Here is a 12,042-nt window from a genome sequence, read left to right as displayed (position 1 = left end):
TCCCTTATCCCCGCCTCATCCGCTCTTCATATTGGTGTCTCTTTTCCGCCTCTGTATCTCCACACCATGTCTCCTCTTCCTTCTTCCGCTCCCATCCCATCTCATTCCATTTTCCCCTCACCACCTCTTGTTTCTCGTGCTGATGTAACTCCCTCACAATTCTTCTTAGCTGCTTTCTCCTTTTCCTTATTTTCCTTATTTTCCTCCTTTCTCTCCCTTACTTTCCTTTCTCCCCATCCTTTCTGCCATTGTTTCTTCTTATCTTGTTTTTAAATGTAACTGACACTTTGGCACCAGAAAATCGACATTTTATTTACCAACACAAGCCGTGGCCGCCAGATAGGATCCACAAATGAAAAAGTAAAGAATATGGCACATGCGTCATTCCGCTGGCATGCACAAGCGTTCTAATGCATGTGCAACAGTGGAATAACACGACTACCATCGCACTTTTTGTTTATATTTTGATGATGCTGCACAGCTTCCTAATTCTGTCAGCTCAATGCAAATTACTCAGTCTGTCACTAATCCCTGCACAGTCACTCAGGGGAAGAAACCCCTCCCTGCTGCGCGCTGATGTGTAAACAAACATACTCACCGGACATTCATGTAGCGCCGCCCTGCTCGCTTCTGAATTCGCTCCTGCCAAAGCTCCTACCGCTGGTTTTTTATTTATTTGAATAAAGGCTACAGTAAATGACTTCCAAAAATGCTACTGTTAATGCAGGTTAAATGAAACTACTAGTTGTTTTGAAACTGGCATAATAAAATCATGTTTTAAAAAATATTATTTTAAGCTGTGCCAATTGATTGTAGTTTGCACTCGCCACAGGCAGCACAGTGATAGACCCGCTCATAAGTTTCAATCACAAAGAACTTTGTCTTGCAGGAAATGTATTCACTGTCACAGGAGTCTGTCATAGGCAGACACCCAGTCACACAATCTCAGAAGGCTGCAGAGTAGGAAAATGAACAATGCAGGAACAGACACAATTACTGTTGTGACAGCCCACACCACGTGATCCAATCACCAGGACACTTTAGCTGAAAGTGATCAGCTTTATTTAATAAATGCCCCTGGACAAAATAACTACAGCAGCTGTTTTCTCTTTGGTAAGTAGCTGCTTGTCTCGTTGAAGTCACTGTGTATTGATTGGCGTTTGACAACGTCATTTCATAGCTTGAAAAAAATCATCACTTTTGAGAAAATCTATGAATCTCTTGTGTGGGTGTTAGTATGCTGAAGATCACATGACTGTGTCATCCAATTTGGTGGTGCTGTCTCACATTTTCTAACATACCTCATCCTGGTGGTTGTGTGTGCTTTATGACATTGAGGTTGATTGACAGATGCATGCTGGATGTCCCCTTTTGCCATTTAAAATGCTACAAATGACAGATTGCCACCTTTCAGTGCAGCAGGACACGAGGAGCGCACACGTGGTTGTTGGCCTGGTACAGAGTGATTCGTTTCTCAAGCTTTTATTTTCTTCACCCGAAATTAGACTTACCACACGACAAACAATAAATCCAAATCAACATTGCACCTTGTCACTTGTGCTTTACTTCATCACCTGAGAGGTTCATGCTTAAGTTTTGACCAATCAAATTCATTTTGTTCCCAGACCAGGCTGCTGTGCAAGCAAAGATACTCCCCGGACTTTTGTATAGCGCCGCCCTGTCTCTTCTGGATCTTTGAGTACATACTGTATCTACATTTAGGTTCGCCGGTATAAATATTTTCTGTCGCTCCTCTAATGCCTCTCAATCTCCCCTCACTCTCTCACTCTCCCTCTCTCCGTCTACCACTCTCCCTTTCCCTCACTTTCCTCTCTCCTCTCAACCTCTCCTTCTCTCTCTCTCCTCCCTCCCCCTCTCTCTCCTCTCTCCCTCTCTTTACCTTCCCCCTGCTCTCCTTTTTCTCCCCCTCCCCATCTCCCCCTCTGCTTGCTCTCCTCTCTCTCCCTCCCCTCTCCCTCCCCTCCGTCCTTCGCTCTCGTCCTCCCCCTCTCTTCTTACCCTCCCTCTCTCCCTTTCCCTCACTTCCCTCTCTCCCCGTCTCCCCCTCTCTCTCTCCCCGTCTCCCCCTCTCTCTCTCCCCGTCTCCCCCTCTCTCTCTTCTCTCTCCCCCTCTCTCTCTCGTCTCTCCTCCTCTCTCCCCCTCTCTCTCTCCTCTCTCCCCCTCTCTCTCTCTTCTCGTCCCCTCTCTCTCCCCCTTTTTACCCTCTCCCCATTGTTACCCTCTCCCCCTCTCTCTCTCCTCTCTCCCCCTCTCTCTCCTCTCTCCCCCTCTCTCTCCCCCTTTTTACCCTCTCCCCCTTTTTACCCTCTCCCCCTTTTTACCCTCTCCCTCTTTTTACACTCTGCATCACCACATCATCACTCTGCATCACCACATCATCACTCAGCATCACCCCAGCATCACTCACCATCACCACATCATCACTCAGCATCACCCCAGCATCACTCAGCGCAACCACAGCATCACTCAGCGCAACCACAGCATCACTCAGCGCAACCACAGCATCACTCAGCACCACTCAGCATCACCACATCATCACTCAGCACCACCCCAGCATCACTCAGCGCAACCACAGCATCACTCAGCGCAACCACCGCATCACTCAGCGCAACCACAGCATCACTCAGCGCAACCACAGCATCACTCAGCGCAACCATAGCATCACTCAGCACCACCACAGCATCACTCAGCGCAACCACAGCATCACTCAGCGCAACCACCGCATCACTCAGCGCAACCACAGCATCACTCAGCGCAACCATAGCATCACTCAGCACCACCACAGCATCACTGGTTCAAAAATGTTCTTTCAATGTTTCAAGCTGTTTTCAAGCTTTCAAGCTTTATTACAAATCACAAAAATATGTTAATATTTCACTTCTGTTCTTGGATTTTCGTCACAATAAAAAACACTGAACATAATCTTCACAAAAGTTATTTACAAAAGTTTAAGCTATTGACATTACAAATTAAATAAATTATTTAAGTATTAATTATTTAAAAAAATTAAAAGCCATTGTTAATTGTAATATCAATACATCTAAGTCATGTAAATACAAAACATGTTGCATTACAAATGCTATAGGTGTCACATTTGCGAAAATTATAACTATTGGCATTGTAAATGACAAAGCTATTAACTTAGCTATTTTAAAAAACAACACATACATTTAAAAAAAATCATTTATAAGACCAATAGCTCAAACTTTACTAATGCGAGACCTAATGCATTTCCAATGCTTGTTTCCACCTATGAGCAAGGCAAGGGTGCCGAAACGTGAGGAATATGGAAGCACGCACTGCGGGACTTTGAAATGTAATCTCGTCTGCAGTATTGGGCCTCAAGTTGTGTTCTTCACTTGGTGGTGGTTTGATGGGCTGCTCCGTGCCCATTGTGATGAGGGTGCCCTGCAGGGTCTGGGACTCCGGAAGGGGGAAAATGTTGTGTGGTATTTAAATGAGGAGCCTGACCCACTCACGCGGCCAGCCTACTACTGAGGAATGCTAATGCAGCGAAAATGGGACTGTGTTTTATTTTTCCACTTGAACATCAGTGCATCATGTGCCGATTTTGAACTTGCCACTATGGTAATGAGCTCGAGGCTTTCCAGTTCTTCAATGTGAAGGGACTGTACAATGCACTATGGGAGCTGTAGTGTTTTCATCCAGTTATGTATTCCAACCTTCTGTTAAAAGCACGCCCAAGCGCACTTTGCGTCTTTCTTCCACCTGTGAGCAAGGCAAGGGTGCCGAAACGTTTGGAATGTGGAAGCAGGCGCTGCTGGACTTTTAAATAAATCTTGTCTTCAGTATTGGACCTCAAGCTGTGTTCTTCACTTGGGCTGCTCCGTGCCCATTGTGTTGAGGCCGGAGCCCCAGACCCCTGCAGGGTCTGGGGCTCCGGAACAGTGAACCATGTATGTTGGATTTTTGTAGTTTTAGTCTTGGGTGGTTTAGATAAAGATTGGTTATTTTTCTAAGTGAGTGTGGGGTCCATTTGTAGTGTTTTTACTGTGTTACTGTGTGTGTTATGCACAAATGCTTTACACATTGCCTGGGAGATAAGCCTGACTGCTCATGCCAAGCTACCAAGGGGGTGTACCGGGGTTATCTTGGGTGTGTAACTCCGTAACCCTGACTAGAAGGAAGATTTCCTACCTGGACAGAGTGCATACCATTGCCAACTAGAAACACCCATTTGTAAAACTGTGTTTAACTTAGTCCCCATGGCAGTAACATTCAAGGAGCCTGTACATTTGCAGAACACATTCAGCCGGTCTGTGAATTCCTTTCTGAGGGGATGATCACACAGGCCTTTTTGGACATTTGGGTTATAAACTCTTTAAGCTGTTAGCAAAATATTGGAAAGTCTGAGTGGTTCCTCCCTGGACCTATTCACAAAAAAATAAATGTCAGTTTCATAGGCGAATCAAGAAAGATGTAAAAAACTGTAACCCTATATTTCCTGTAGGGAATTGTTTTTTCAATGGCTCAGTGGTATAAGCATTAGAGGACAAGATCTTTGCATAAACTACGTGTCCCAAAATTGAAAATTGTCCCTTTATCTTAAATATCAGTACATCTAGCGCAATTTAATGATATTATTTCATCAACTTCAGAACCATGTACATCTGAGCCATCTTTAAATGAATTTTAACTTGTAAACTACATATTACACCAAGATATCTTCAGCAGTGGTATTCATCAAATTAATTAACTTAAGGGTTATTGCAACTCCTGTTGTGCTGATTAAACACAGACCACTGCCTGGTGCTTCAACCCATCATAATTGGTATTATCTATAGCGTGTGCTGCCCCAGGCTGTGAAACAGTGCACCTTTAACTGGGTAGGCCAGACGCAGACTGGAACAGAGTGCCCTAGTACAGTAAATGGGCTGTTCCCAGCGAAGGTGCAAACTTGCACCTGCACTGGGAGCTCACTTAAGTAAATGGTAGACCAGCAGTTTGATGCTGCTGGTCAGCCTTTTACTTCACAGACTGTAACATAGCCTGATTTTATAAGACGGGCAGAGCTCACCTTGCTGGGAGGTGCTGTGAATGACTGCATCCACCAGCTGGGAGATATATTGTGGCGTCACAAGGATCTGCCGAGGACCTGATCCCAGTTGATTGGTGTGGTCATCTGCACCTTCATGCTGACGTTCCCATCTTTAAATCAACCTGAAGAAGAAAAGGTATGGTTCTGTAACACTGAGAACGTTAATATTAACACCCTGCTACTAAGGCCAGGTGTAATCTTCCCACCAGAAGTAGAATGTAAGAGACATCTTCCTTTCTGCTGGTGCCTTGGTTTCAAGTTGTACACAGGCTCCACTGTGGTGTAACGGGCCTCACCTGCTGTCTTCTGTAATGTCTTTTCTTCTTTTATGAAATGTAGGAATGGATTTGCTCTTTTAATGAAGAAAATATGGGAATTTTGATCCCATCAGTTCCCACCTAGTTTGACCTGTGCCCACAAGTGTTACTCTTGTCAGAGTGTGTGTTACTCCTGAGTATCAAGGTCTGATTCACAAAGCATTTTCTGTGAGCAGCATCGGCGGCTCCTCTGCTGAGGCGGAGGAGCATCGCCCCACTGCTCTGTGAGCAGTTCAAAAAGGAAAAATTAAATGATAATAACACAGTATTATTATCATTTTATTTTTCCTTCCTGGCTCAACTGGTTTACATTTTAGGTGTGGGATGGGGCAGGGCTTGCTGGCCAAAGCAGGGGGAGGAGTGGTGGGCACTCTCTTAAGTGTGCATGATGTTTTTTTCGGCCAGCCAAACCATCCTGCGCACTTAGCATGTTCTCCACCCGTCTGTATTCCACAGTCTAGGTGGAGAACATGCACAAGCTCCCTGTCCCTGTCTGAGCGCCCGAACCATGGAGCTCAGACCAATCCCGATCCTGCTGTCATGCTGGTGACTTTTAAGAACAGTGGTCCCTAGAGAAACAACAGTGAAAAGGGAAGGAAATGAATATAGACCCAGTCAGTACTATATGTGTATAACTTGTCCAGCCGGACAGAGGTCATATATTTAATATTTTAAAATCAAATAGGAACAATACAGACAAAACAATTTGTAAGTGGGACACAAACCTGCATCTAACATTTTTAAGTTTAAAGAGAAATTTATTAAACATGAAAGTGCAACAAGTACAAAAATAAACACCAGCAGAGTATATCACTTTGCAAAAGTAATAATGATACAGTAATGTTGAGAGGGAAAACAGAAAAAGGGGAGGGAAAGGGTGAAGAAAAAGGAAAAAAGGGAGAAACATCATAATACAACCTTTGCTTTTTAAAATAGTTTTAGCAACTGTTAGACCTGGCATCTTTGGCGTGGTTTCCCCAATCTGTTTGCCTCTACCTCCTGTATTTTTGATGCTGTGCTGGATTTCGTTTTTGCTGGTTTAGATGCTTTGGACACTCTGCCACTGCTGATCAGTGCCAGAGTGTAAGTGCCCCCTATGTAAAGTGTTATTCTGATTGAATATACATGTTTGGCATATTGGTATCACCATGAAGTCCCTAGTAAAGTGCACTGAGTGTGCCAGGCCTGGTGATGACAAATGCTACTAGTGGGCCTGCAGCACTGATTGTGCCACACACAGGAGTAGCTCTAAAATGGTGTCTCAGGCCTGCCACTGCAGTGCCTATGGGCAGTTTAGAACTGCCATGTCCTCCTGGTCAGTGTCCCCTCTGACCAGGCCTAACCCTTCCCTTTTCGTGCACATCAGCCACCCCTATGGAAGGCCCAAGGTACCCCCCTGGGCAGGGTGCAGTGTATGTGAAAGGTAGAGCATGTACTGGTGCAGGTAACATGTTCTGGTAGTGAATTACAGCCATTTTCGTTTTTCACTACTGTAAGGCTATCTTGCTCCATGGATTAATATGGGGGATGCTGGCTACAGTGGTTAACAGCATTTCTTCCCACAGGAACAAGATAGGACATAAGTATCTAGTAACCCTGAACTCAGAATTTAATAACACATCTTTTAGGAAAGGTTGTTTTTAAATCCTGTGTTTGAGAACAGCACTTTTAGAAAGTTGCTGTTCTCTTGTCTGACCCTTCTGTGTGCCTGGGCCTGTTTGTGTATTGACTGTCTGGTTTGAGAGTGACAAGGGCTGGGGAATTCCCCAGGAGGCTGGCTGAGTCAGCCCTAGGCTGAATGACTGCATTTGCAACTGAAGTGGTGGGAGGAGTTAGCACCTGGGCTGAATAGGGCTGTGCCTGCCTTCCACAATGCTGGCTCCACCCCCCTGCTGGGCGGCTGAGGACCCTGCCCCTCACTCTGAAAGGAAATAAGCAGCCAGCAAAACAAAGTACTCAGGAACCACCCAGAACTGGTTCAGACCGGGCTCAGGGCCCACATGCACCAAGAGAACAAAGACTTTAGGGGTATAAGTACAGGACCCCTGACAACAGAAAATTAGATCATCCTGGAATCAAGAAGGAACCTCTGCCAAGGAGAAAGCTGACTCTGAAGAAGGAAGACTGTCCTGCTGTTGCTCTGCTGGACTGACCTGCTGTTGCTTTGCTGCCAATGAGAGGGGAAGGACTTTGCTGTGAGCTGTGTCCCCTGTCTTGAAGGAATCTCCAAGGGCCTGAGAAGAGCTGGCTCCCTGTTTTGAAGTCCCAGGAACAAAAGGACTTCACCCCCAGCTTCCCTGAACTCTGCTGAGAGAGTTCTCTCCTTCCTAGAGTGCTTGATCCAGTTGTGGGGCCTCTGGAAGTTGTACCTGTGCTGGGAAGCTTGAGACTAAAGCTTGAGAGACTTTTGAAACTGAAAAGTGTCGCATCGCTCGCATGCGGAGCGCATCCCCAACAGTGCGAGAAGTTTCCCGCCACTACGGTTGTCGAGATCGTCGCAGCGCCTAACGCCCAGAGACGTCGCATCCTTCGTTTGCGGGACGCACCAGACCGGTGCGGGAGAATTGAACATCGCTGCGAGTATCGTCGCAGAGCCTGTCGTCGCTGGGTGAGATCGCCACACCGCTTGCTTGCGGACCGCATCACGACGCTGCGAACATCGTCGCAGAACCATCGCATCGAGGAGCTGCGAGAGAGAGGATCACCGCTGGACCGCGCATCGTCGCCCCGGAGATCGTCGCAGCCCCTTCGAGATCGTCGCATCGTGCCTTTGCGAGAACAGACTTCCTACGGAACCTACGCACCGGAATCCATACAAGTGGCCTTCCTCCCCATACAGACCGGATTCGTCGCTGCACGCCGCTGCTGCAGCGGGGCTGTCGCAAACGCCTCCCCAGGGTCTCAGGAGCAATGCATCGCTTGTTTTCCACCGCACCAGCTTCTGCTTTTGGAACTTTGTTGCAACTAAAAGGTACTGTGAGTAAACGTGACGCAACTGTGAACTTTTCAAGCATCTGTAGAGAATTCTATCGCAACGTAGAGATTTCTGTCGCAACCTAAAGAATTTTAACGCAACCTTAAGAACTCTTTTTGAAACCATATTCTTGAACTGTGTATGTTGGATTTTTGTTGTTTTGGTCTTGTGTAGTTTAGATTAAATGCCTTTATTTTTCTAAACTGTTGTGGAGTCAGTTTGTGGTGTTTTCACTGTGTTGCTGTGAGTGTTGGTACAAATACTTTACGCATTGCCTCTGGTTAGCCTAGACTGCTTGTGCCAAGCTACCTAGAGGGTGAGCAGGGGTTATCTCAGAGGGTGATCTCCTTGCCCTGACTAGAAGCAAGGGTCCCTATTTGGACAGTGGTACCTACCTCTGCCAACTAGAGACCCCCAGTTCTAACAGCAACTAATGAGAAACTCTATTAAAAAGTGCATATAACAAATCAAACAAAGATATGATAAAGAAACAAGTCGTGATTAAAACATATCATGGAGGTTTGGGTACTTCCTCTGTACAGGGTGTATGCAATGGTAGAGACTGAGCTGATAAGTGCAGGAAATTCGTAATAGGTAACCATAACAGATCACGTTTAATGGCAAGAGTTATAGGGTAAACATAAGCTCTGTCCAGTCTATGGTGATAGCAAACACCATACCACCAAGCCTGAAAAGAAACATTGGAGGCATCTTTCCAAGATTTAGTGATTTGTTGAAAGGCCACCGCTAAAAGAAGATCACTAATGGAAGTGTTTGTGTGCAAGGAGGACCAATTTTCGGAGAGACTACCTAGAAAAATCTGAGAAAGAGAAAAGGGAAAATGTGTGGATTTTTTTTTAATTAATTTTCTGCCATACTTGGTACCAAAATGTATGTATCTTTGGGCACATAAAAAGCATGTGTTTAAGGTCTGCTATTGCAGCTGAACAGGACCAACATGTGGATGGGATAGAAGGAGTTATTGCATGGAGCTTGGCGGGGGTAATCAAAAGTCTGTTGTAAATAAAAAATAAAGTCTGAGTTGTATTCGCTGCTCTAGAGGACCTCCTTATTTTGATCCAAATATTATGCCATGTCATTATGGAAAAAGTTTCATCCAAATCGAGTTCCCAATCTTGTTCAACTTTAGATTTGTCCCTGGTAACAGAGATGTCTCTCATTTTGTTATAAATTTGATAAGCGGAAGACGAAGATAATAGAAAAGGAAGAGTAAGAGAAGAAGATTTAATGCGGGGAACTGAAAAAGTAAGGGAATCGTAACTTTTTAGGACTATTACACTCAATAATTTGTATTTAGGATAAAAAGATAAAGGAAGAGAGAAACTAGATTGAAGGGAAGAGAAGGGGAGACAAATCCCATCCTGAAAAAGTTGATGGGTCCATAAGAGACCACAATCTCTCCAGTCTTTCCAGTAAAGAGTTCTATTACGGATTTTAATAAGAGGATTATACCAGATAGGAGAATGCAAAAACCGAGCACGCTCATCTAAATCATCAAGGAATAAGGGAAGGAAGATTTTTCTCGATTTTTTAAGAATAGGAAGAGACATCTTCCGTGGAACTTTTGATAAGGAGACAAATTCTGTAAAAGAAAAAGGATGAAAAAAAGAGGATTCAATTTCAACCCATAAAGGCTGAGAAATATCGTCAGAAAGGTGATCCGATAATAATGGGATAGAATGCATGAGAAAGAAGGAAGTGTGGTAAGAGGAAAAGTCAGGGAAGTTAACACCACCCAAATGTTGAGGACATTTAAGCTTAAGACATCCTAGGTTTCTTGTGTTGCCACAAAAAATGTGTTAAAGTGGAGTAAAATTTTTTATAGCAGGATCTCGGGAGGTTAATCGGAAGATTGGAAAGATAAAATAAAATAATAGGGAATAACATCATTTTAATAGAATCTAATCTACCCCACCAAGATAAAAATAAAGGATGCCATCTGGTTGTAGAGTCTATAAGAGTGATTTGTAAAGTTTTAAGGTTAAGTGCAACCGTGTCTTTAATTGAAGGGGTAAACCATAAGCCGGAGTATTTCATTTTAGAGGGACTCCAATGGAAGGAAGAGGACAAAAAATCAGCATGAAAACAAAATTTATTAAGAGGAAGAATTTCACATTTATCAACATTGAGTTTATAACCTGATACCTTGGCAAAAGAAGAAACCTCAGAAAGAAAGGATGGGATAGATGATTGAGGGTTAGAAATAAATAAAAGAATGTCGTCTCCATAAGCAGAGAGCTTTAGATGTTTATCACCATATTGGAAGCACGTAATATCTTTATTCAATCGAATTTTTGTTAAAAAGGGGTCTAAAGCTAGAATAAAGAGGAGGGGAGAAAGAGGACAACCTTGACGGACGCCTCGGTATAAAGGGAAAGAGGAGGATAGACGACCATTAGCAAAAATAAAGGATCTAGGAAAGGAATATAATAGTGAGACATAAGAAAGAAACTTTGGGCCAAATCCAAATCAAGAGAGAGTAGAGAATATAATTTGCCAATTAACCCTATCAAAAGCGTTTTCAGCGTCCAATGCAACAGCAGCTAAGGAATGTGTACAAGAATGGGACGTACTAAGGACATTAAAAAAAAGACGGGTATTATCGGAAAGATGACGACCCTTAATGAAACAACTTTGTTCCTTACCAATCAAATGAGGTAACATTTTATCTAAACGGAGAGCAAGAATTTTCACGAAGATCTTATAATCCAGATTGATCAAGGAAATGGGTCTGTAATTTTTACATAGAGTATGATCTTTATTTTCTTTGGGGAGAAGACAAATTAAAGTTTCTTGGAAAGTTCCTTGGGATTGATTGGAAGTGATAAAAAATGAAAATAAATGATGAAGCTTGGGAATCAACAAGGTGGAAAAATGTAAGTAAAATTCGATTGTAACGCCATCAGGGCCGGGAGCTTTACCCTTTTTAAGCATATGAATGGCATCCAAAATATCTTTAGGAAGAATATCTTTTTCTAACGAAGAAAAATCTACATCTGGTATTGAAGTTGCTGGAATAGAGTTTAAGTAATTATTAAAGTCAGTTGAGGAAGGTGAGGATTCAGGAGTGTACATTTTTGATAACTATCTGTGAATTCAGATAAAATATCTTCATCTTTGTGAAGAATAGAATTAGAGGAGGACATACTAGAATCAATCTTCGTTCTCTCTTTTTTAACCATGAGATAGTTTGCAAGAAGATTACCAGCTTTATTTTGTGCGGTGTAATATTTGGTACTAGCTTTAAGGAGATAAAGGAGGTAAAGATTCACCGAATCGGTAGATAATTTATTGAAAGAAAGTTTAGCTTTAAGAAGATTAGTCAAGTCGGACTTGCTTTTAGAGGAATAAAACGCATATTCTAATTGTTTTATTTGGGAAGCCAAATTTGCCAAAACTTTAGAAGAAAGACGTCGTTTTTTGGATACAAAGGTAATAATGAAGTCTCTGGAGGCAGCTTTAAAAGTATCCCATAGAACTTGAGGGGACTCGAGAACAAGATGGCGTCTGGCTAGGCGGCTAGAGGAGAACGCTCCGATGCCGACCCGGTTGCTTTGAAGGAATAAGGACGATTGCTGAAAATTACACGCTAAACTTTAATAGCGGTAAAAATACTATTCAGATATACTTGAATGGGGCTTGGAGAGGT

Source organism: Lissotriton helveticus, chromosome 7, assembly GCF_964261635.1.
Source record: "Lissotriton helveticus chromosome 7, aLisHel1.1, whole genome shotgun sequence".
Lineage (NCBI taxonomy): Eukaryota > Metazoa > Chordata > Amphibia > Caudata > Salamandridae > Lissotriton > Lissotriton helveticus.
Note: the sequence above shows the minus strand (reverse complement) of the source record.